The following is a 9,767-nucleotide window of genomic DNA, read 5'->3' as shown; positions in this document are numbered from 1 at the left end:
CTTGATCTATATGAATTCAAATTTAACTCATTTAATCACCTATTCATTCAATTTCATCCAAAAATACCTATTTGGACATTTTTTCACTTTATCCCCTAAAGTTTCACATTTATTCAATTTAGTCCCTATTTCACAAATACATAAAATTCACACAATTCAATATAACCCAAGCTTAGCCGAATTACTATAATTCCCCTAGCAGTCCAAAACTTTCATTATTTCACATTTCAACCACTCAATTTGCATATTTCACAATTTAATCCCTATTTGACATTTTCATCAAAAAAATCACTTTATAAAATATGAAAATCTAACATCAAATATTCATATTTCACCATTAAACATCAAAGAACATATAATCTCATCAATGGAAACTATCAAAATCTTTAACAGTTTTGAAATTGAAGACACTGGCTAACTAGTACTAGTTGCAACGATCACAAAAACATAGAAATTATTAAAAACCGAGCAAAATTGCACTTACATGCAAGGGAAAGAGATGGCCGAATGTTCAAGCTCCTTCCATGGAGTTTTCTAGGTCTAATTTCGGTGGTGGATGAGGGAAAAAGATGACAACCATATTTTATTTTACTTAATTTATCATTATTTATCTATTTACTAATTTAACCTTTAAAAACATTAAAATTTACACAAATGCCAAGCCATTATCATCCACTAACATATTAATGGTCTAAGTGCTATATAAGGACCTCTACTTTAAATTTCTATTGTTATTTAATACCTTTAGCTATTAGAACTCAACTTTTATGATTTACACGATTTAGTCCTTTTTACTGAATTAAGTATTCAAACAGTAAAATTTTTTTACGTAACTTTCAAACATATATAATCACATGCTGTAAATACCAAAAATAATATTAAAATGATTTTCCTCATCAGATTTGTGGTCCCAAAAACACTGTTCCGACTAAACCCAAAATCGGGATGTTACAAGTCTTACAGGGGAATGACATCAACTTCTAGCAGTTGGCTATCGACAAATGATTTTAGACATTTCGGGAACTACACAAGAAGGGGTGATGTACTCCCTACAATGTCCACCAACAAGGGGACACCCAACACAGCAGATGCTGGTGGTTCTGATAATGAAAATAGTCCAATCCGGGAGCCTGGTGTCCGTGGTTCAGAAATTACATTATTTTTTGAACCATTGCTGATTCCAACTGAACCAAAAGATGATGAAAGAGATGAAGATCCCAATGAATATCCACGGTTCAGGGCATACTCACCTCCAATCCACATGCATAATGTGGACCTATTGACAAATGATGGGATGGAGTTTGCAGAACTACTACACAAAAGGCTGGGCCACGTGAGTTCTTCGTTGAATTTGGGAGATTTGGAAGTGGAGAAGGAGTTTGCAGAACACTCTATCCGACTCGTGCATATTGACGGTAACGTACGGTACCAATGGCATTTTCACGTGGCAAATGTTTGGATTCACAAAGAATTCCTCAAAGATGTATTCTCTAATTGTCAGATCCCCATATAGTGTTCATTCAAACTATATTAAAATAATAATAAAAACTTTAGTTATATATATTACTAAATCTCAAATCAACTACATTAATATTATATGATTCAAATTTAAATAAATACATACGTTCACTTTCGATCGTTGGTCTAACAAAAGCCGTATATCTCGAAGCTTATTCGGTAATCCAGTGTAACTCGACCCATGGTTCCACCTATTGAAATAACTTGTTATTATAATAATTTAAATTTTAATTAATTTTATTATGGTAAATATATCATCTAATGAATTTCAAGTTTATTTTGCTTTTAATCTGTTAAAGTTTGTTCCTTTTATGTTTCTTACCTTATATTTTTTTGTTAAATACTTTTAGTTTCATGCTATTTAAGTTTTCTTGAATAAAAATCTTAACTTTCATCTTTTTCTTAAACTTTCCTTCCATGGTTGCTTTGCTTTCCATCGTTATGTTTATTTTCTTGACTTTGAGCATGTGTAGCTAAGCCTTTAAGGATGTTGGTTGATGGAGATGTAGGTAAAATAAAATCTTTGGACAAAGGGCTAAATTGTAACAAATTGGACTAGTTTAAATAGAACTAAGAACTTAGGTAGTGACACCTTTAAGGGAATATCAAGATAAAGCAAGACCGGAAGGTAATCCTGTCGAGCACCCATTTGTTAGTCCCCGGATTAACCAACAAGATCGAAAGATAAACCAGACCTAATTTATCTAAGTCGGTAAAATTAAGATTGAAAGCTAAATGGAGCCACTTGGTAATTTACGCAATTTATGTTCCTAGTCTAAGATTTGGTGAACCACATCGAAGTCAACCAACCCAGATTAGTTAGTTGCTAAATAGTTCCTCTAGTTTACATTTCTTGCAATTTAGTCTTTAGAGTAGCATATTTAATTTTCTTGCAAACTCATCTTTTTATGAATTTTCGTACTATAAAATCGTATTAGTAGCCACTAAAACTCTATTGTGTGTGTTAGTTATTGCTTAATCGCCTCTTCTTTCGGGTTCAATCCTTGGAATATTTCGGTGTTCTCTTGTAACACTATAAATATTACAATTGACCTGTATGTTTGTAGTAAAATTGGGCTTTAAAATAGTTTCATAAATTTAATGTTGTAATACGCACCCGCGCAACTGGTCAGTTCTCATACATGAAAATTGTGGGCACATCTGCTTCGCGGACTTGTTACTTACGTGGTCTAACCTCTTTATGAATAGTAGGTTTATTGTTTATACTTTTCATGCAACATGCATCAACTTATGCACCTTTTTCTTTTTCTCTCATACTCTTTTCTTTGTGCTAGCTTCTGATCCCAATTCCCGGAGAACCCATTGTTTCCTGGATATTCATAACTTCTCATTTGAGTCACACACAAACATTATGCATCCTTCTCACTCCCCTCCTTATTTGGACACATAAGTGTTCCCCCACAATGTTTGGTTTTATCAATCACGGTTTGCATCTATGTTCCATACTAAAGGTGAACAGTTCGTCCTAGATCTTTAATATCAATGTACATATCATCCCACTAATACCTCCTTACTTCAGTCTGGATACAGAGCTTATGCACAAAGGAAAGAGTACTCATACTTTATATATACTAGGTTTTTAAGTCATTTTTATTTTGTTTGACCATGCATGCATCTCACTCTGGGAACATATTTCTCTAAACATGAACACCAATGATAAGGGACAATGGCACTTACCTTATTGAACGATGGAAACTATTAAACGAAATAACACAAACTATAACTTTAGATACGGAGGAACTCACCAGAATACTTTACTTTAGAGATTTATCTACTCTATTGGTTCATTGTATTTTATACTAGTGCTTTCTCCCGTGTCTTTAGCTAAACAATGAAATAACTCCTTTAATCATCAAGAACTACCAAAATAGTATGATAGCAAGAATCTATAGACATGCAAACAATTTTTTGGTAGAAGTTTCTTTCATACCCAATATTCAAAATATACTACCACATTTCTTCTGTTAACATCTATCTATCTATTTGGTAAAACTTAAAGAAAGGTTTAAGAATTTACCAGAAAACAACTATCATAGAAGCTCTACTAACCTTTAATAGTTAACACCTTCGTTAGCAAGGAAATACTTTTCTGATTTCTTCGATGATAATAAGGTCTAATGGAGAAGATGATTTAGAAGTCTTCTCTCTGCTACTACACTATCCTATTTATAGCTAACTCACGGGCAAATCCTAATAAGGATTATCTCCAATCATTACTAGTTTTCGCACACTTTTACTAATTAATCACATTATATGAGGCAATCCAAGTGTCCTAATTACCTACACATTGTCTCCACTAGGACGTTAAATGACTTAAATATGTCACAAATCTATTTTACTTACTCTAGCCATTATGTAAAAACACGGGTGGCGAATTTATTAGCAAAAATATCCCCTTAATAAGGTCTCGCCCTAATCTCTACCCCACCATTACTCACCAATATACCCCGCCGTATTGGCGAAGTTCTATAAAGTATTTCGTCATACAATCACCAACCTTCATTGGGCTAAGTCTAGCAACCTAGGTGTCCTTTACTAGCGTAGTCTTCCCAATCTGACCCAGTTCATCAAATTAAGGTGTTACACTAAAGGTTAAACCTAATCTTGAATAGAGGATTAAGACATTGAAAAAGGAATAAGCAATTGTTTACGACATGCTCAAAGGAAAAGACAATAGTAGCTTTGGTTGGGATGAGCATATGCAGATGGTTGTTGCTGAAGATGTTGTGTGGAACTCACATATAAGTGTAAGAATTATTTCCTGACATTATTATATTGTTTTGACCAAACTTATATCTAATGTGGATTCCTTATTTTTTTATAGTCATAAAAAAGCTGGTCAATTTAGACATCATAGTTTCTCTTATTCTAACCAACTTACTTCCATATACGCAAAAGATCGAGCCATTGGGAAAGATGCTCAAACAACTATTGATATTGTTGAAGAAATAGATGTTGAGAATGTAGCTACTGCAAAGAATCCTGAAGAATTAAGCAATGACCATAGATGTGAAGCTAATGTTTCCTTGGATAAGATGCATATATTGGCTATACAAGCGCAACTGTCAAAGTCAAACCAAGATGATTCTACATTTTCAAAGAAGAAAAAAAAAAGATTTCTGATGTAAGTGAACAAATTTCTTCTACTTCACTTATTGGTGCTGCCACGTTATTGGGAGAAAACATACGGACTATTGGCCTTGAATTAAGTAGGAGCATTGCCTCCAAAGTGCTAATTGAAGAGAAGTCAAAAAAGCCCATTCAAGAAAATGCCAAAAAAGCATTTCTGACCTTATGTGAAGTAGAAGGATTAACTAAGGATAAGTGTTTTCTTGCATTGAGCAAAATATCAGACTATCCAACACAAATGCTCATTTTCTTAAATCTACATTCTTCTGTGCGATTGGAATAGGTGAGAAGATTTATTTCTACCCATTAAAAATCATGGTTGTGTTGGTGATGTTTTGGTAACTTTTTGTATATGTAATATTTAGATCATATAATGACATGATAGAATGCCATAGAATGTTGCAACTTTTTAATATTGTAAAATTTAACATATAAATTATGACATATAAGTTAATAACATCACGTAACTTTTGTTAATGTGTGAACATTTTGTTTGGATGTAAAATATAATTCTCAAGTTATTTATTATTTCTAAACTTTTGATTTTTAGTTTAGAGGATAATTAAATTATTTGTTTTGCTAATAGTATTCTAGAACATTAAATATGCGTTGCAGTTTAAAAATAATAAAGTAGGTTATATATTATTTTTCTAATATTATTAATTATTATTTTATTAATTCATATTTTAATAATAATTATATTACTAATGTAATTAAATTATATATTTTTATTTTATTAATTCATATTTTAATAATAATCATATTAATAATGTTAATAAATTAAATATTTTTATTTTTATTAAATTATATTTAATAAAAATCCTATTAAAATTTAAAAACAATAACAATAATCATCAACTTAATAACAATTAAATTATTGATTACAGTTGTATTCCATTATAACCATATTCCATTCCAGTAAACCAAGCGTGATGTAAATGTCTAAACCACTCTCTCTTTGAGTTACTTGGAGAATCAGTAGTCTGCCATTGTAGTTCTTTATTCTCATGTCTGCTCATGTTGCGTCAAAGTTGCATTGAGTTACTTTGGTTTGTTTGTTTGTTTAAGGGAACTTGATGTTTAATGAATGAAGTGGTTTTAACTTTTTAAGTTCTGCAGCCATGTAAAATATCAATTGAACTCCCAACTTAATTTTAAAAATATAATAGGCTCTGTTTTAGCAAGTCAAATGTTTACCAAAGCCACTATCTAACAATCTCCAATGTTGTCTTATTTTAATTAATATATAAATATATATTCCTGATACATGGTTGTTCAGTCATTAGCCAAACCAATTTGAGAACATATGTGCGTTTGATCAATTGTAATTGCAATCTACATGATATTATGTTTATTTAACAATCTGCTATATGCTTCTAACAAAGTTATTTTATTTTATTGTGAAATCATTAATTTTCAACTTTGTTATAATAAAAATTGGCTTAACCTATAAAATTCTGTTTTCATTTTGATTTTTCAAGTTGGTACATCTTGTTATTTTCTCTTTATATATGTTTTCCTTTTTACTTTAGATAATTTTCTTTCTTCCTTTCTCTTTTTTTTTGGACACGGGCAAACATTTTGGGTTTGGTGATTTTAATTAAATTTTTATTCTGTCAAGTTGAATAAGAAAATGGTGAAGTTCGAAAATAGAATTAGTCTCCAGCTCGACCTCAGGAGAGCGAATTTCAAGTATTGTCACCATTGCCAAACATTACAAATGAAGAAAAAAAAAGGAATCAAATAAATATAGAGAAATAATGAAAAAATAAAATAAAAGAATTTAAAAATTGATTTTTAAAGTTTATATGATGTGGTAGTTTGTTATTGGCTAGAATTCTTTTTTACTTATATAATATTTTGGTGTAAAATAGGTAACATAAGAATAATTTAAATATCACGTGCCACAAAAAATTTAGATACCAATTTATGTAAAAGAGTATAGTTTAGGTACTAATTTGTGACTTAAGCTCAAAATTAACATTTCGCCTAATTGGATTGATTTTGTATCAATTGGATGAAGACTTAATAATGAAGTTCTAGGTTAACATATTTTTAGAATAATAAATAATAAACTTAAGACCCAACCTAAGTGGTATAAAACTAAGAGTGTGTTTGATAAATTAAAAATTTAAATGCGGTTGAATTTTTACAGCTAAATTTTATTAGTGTTGAATTTATATTAGAAATTTATTTGGTAAATTAGTAAATATAAGTACCGAATATAATTATGTTGTTTACTAAAAGTAAATATTGATATTTAAAAGATTGTTTATTTTTATATTTAATCTTATTAATATATTATTTTAGATAATTTTGGATGGAAAATAAATATTGTAATTTGAATATCTAATTTTTTAACAAAAAGGATAATTTATTTCAATTTTAATAAAATAAAATCAAATTAATATTTTCACCTACTTATCTTATTCAATATTTTTTGTTGAAAACTTTATATAAAGTAAAAATTAAAATATTTATCAAACACATTGAAAATATTAAATGTTGAAAATTTTCATCTTCAATGAAATGAAAATTTTAATGGTTTATCAAACACGCCTAAAACGATATTATCTTTAAGATAGGTGTTTTAGGATACTAAATCATATCGTTTATGAAATCATATTTAGAACTCAAATTTAGTAGAATATGAGTTTATTTCATTTATAGTCTTCATAAACAGATTAATTATATTTTTAATATAAATTAATTTTAATTTGAATAGTTTTAATAGATGAGTAGCTCTAAATGAGTAATGAGGACTCATTTATTGGACACACAGCAAACATGCGTAAAAATAAACATCATAGAGATCCAAAGATTAAGTTCCATGAGCAGGGGAGTGATGAATGTCTTGAAGATCGTGGGAAGCTCCCATCATCGTAATTAAGTAACCCATTTTCAAATACAGCTAGGAGCTAAGGGCTCGACCCAGGATCATCTCATCAATCCTAACTCAAACGCAAAAAGAAGCAAAACCAAGCAGCTCATGTCATATGTGTACTGCTGATGTTATATCAAAAACAACTCTAAATATAGCAAAAACAGATATGATTGAAAATGGGTCTAATTTCTGACACCTCTGGACTCTGCTGAAAATGGGTCCAACATTTCCGCTTTTGGGTTAAGCTTTGGGCTTACCATTTTGACTAATTTCCCGACGCAGGCTGCAGCCTGACCCACACTACTTGTTGAACATGTACTCTAATTAAAGTTGAATGAGGAATAACCCATTTTGAAGCACTACAGCAGCTTATGGTTTAAGGTATCCACGCGTTCAACAGTCAAGGGTTTGAGGTTGAACTCCCATCTTTGTTGATGCTTATTCATAAGCAGTGTTAGCATAATGATATATCTTTTTTTAAAGATAATCTTCTGAAGACGCAAGTCATCATCATTATAATCCTATCACTAAAATTTTTACCGAGTATATTTGCCAATTTGTTTGATTATGGTCCACAAAATAATTGTGAAATAAATAGGACTTGTACATAAAGTAAGCGTAGGTGTAGCTACTTGATTTTGCAGCGGCACCAACCATAGGAATCTCATTTGTAGGCACTTGGTAATTGGTACGAAGATGCCTTCAAATGGACGACCCCCCAAATCATTAACATTCTTCATTCCGCCCTTTTTTCTTGCTAATATCATTCTTCTGTTTTATTATCGTATTATATTTTAGAAAAAATTAAAATTAAATATATATATATATATATATATAAGACAAATTGTTAGGAAGAAAATCATGTATTAAAAAAAATTATTTTTCATATAATATAACATGTACTTTTTATACGAGTTTAGATAAATTTTAAGAAAGTAACTCTTGATTCCGTCGTTGCTTAAATGTCCCGCAACCAAACTGTGCACTTCTTTTGGTCTTTCATTATTATTATTATTATTATTATTATTATTATTATTATTATTAATTTTTGGTTTCAATTTTACTGACTACTGCTACTGTATAATCATGCTGAATAGTTTGGTACGACAAAAAAAAAATAAAGGGAACTAAAATGTGTAGATGTGGAACCCATATGCATCTCTTTCACATGATTAGCCCTACACATCCATGTGAGAATTGGGTTCACCACCATAAAAAATTAACAAAGCCTTACAAAAAGAAGGTCCTGTTTAATATTGTACTGAAAATTAAGTAAACAATATAAAATGGGTAGGGAAGGTGACAAGTGCATTGATTGCAACTTTTGAAGAGGTCGAGGAATCATTAAAGATACCAGGTTTTATTACTGTGTTGGCAAATGGTTTTGAATACTTTTCTTGTATTACATGAGTGCTCTTCCTACTTCTCCGTCAATGAAAAAAAATATAGAATCATCTAAATTTTTAAAGAAATTATTTGATACGTTACTAATAGTAAAATTCAAAAAAGTGACATTTGAGGGCATAGTAAAAATATTAAGCATATGACTCCACAAATACTTGAATATATCCTTTTATAAATTATATATATTATCCCTAAATATTAAAAATTTCAATAGATTTAAGATATAATGACATGTATCTTTAAAATATAATTAAAAATCAAACTTTCTCCCATAAGTATATAAAATAAAACAATTTTACAGTAGTTGATAAGTATATGAAATGCAAAGTTTAACTCTAAGGGCTATAGTTTGGATGGGACACCTCCGGTGAGATTAAAAACAGTGGTGGCGGTGAGATTAGTTATTGTAGCGGTGAGATTGGATACTGTAACGGTGAGATTAGAAACAATTGTGGAGTGTGTGTTTGGATTCAAACGCAATTGTAGCAGTGAGTGAGAATAAAAATGACTATTAAGGACATCATATTAGAATTGATATATAATAGAAGTTTTTTAATTATTTTACTTTTTAAAATTATTAAAATATGTGAATTTATAAATTCATTTAATAAAATATTAAAATGTATCTTCCAAGATTTTAATGATTTTTATAATTAATTTAAATTATTTATTAGATAAAATGATAATTATTTTTATTTTTATAGTTAAATATTTTTATAACAATGATAAATATTATTTTCACAAATAGTAACATTATACTTGGATCAAATTTGGGAAAGAAATTAATTTAACTTTCAAGGATAAAATGGTA

The sequence above is a fragment of the Gossypium raimondii genome, chromosome 11 (assembly GCF_025698545.1).
Source record: "Gossypium raimondii isolate GPD5lz chromosome 11, ASM2569854v1, whole genome shotgun sequence".
Classification (NCBI taxonomy): domain Eukaryota; kingdom Viridiplantae; phylum Streptophyta; class Magnoliopsida; order Malvales; family Malvaceae; genus Gossypium; species Gossypium raimondii.
The sequence above is the reverse complement of the archived record's forward strand: the minus strand, read 5'-3'. Positions refer to the sequence as shown.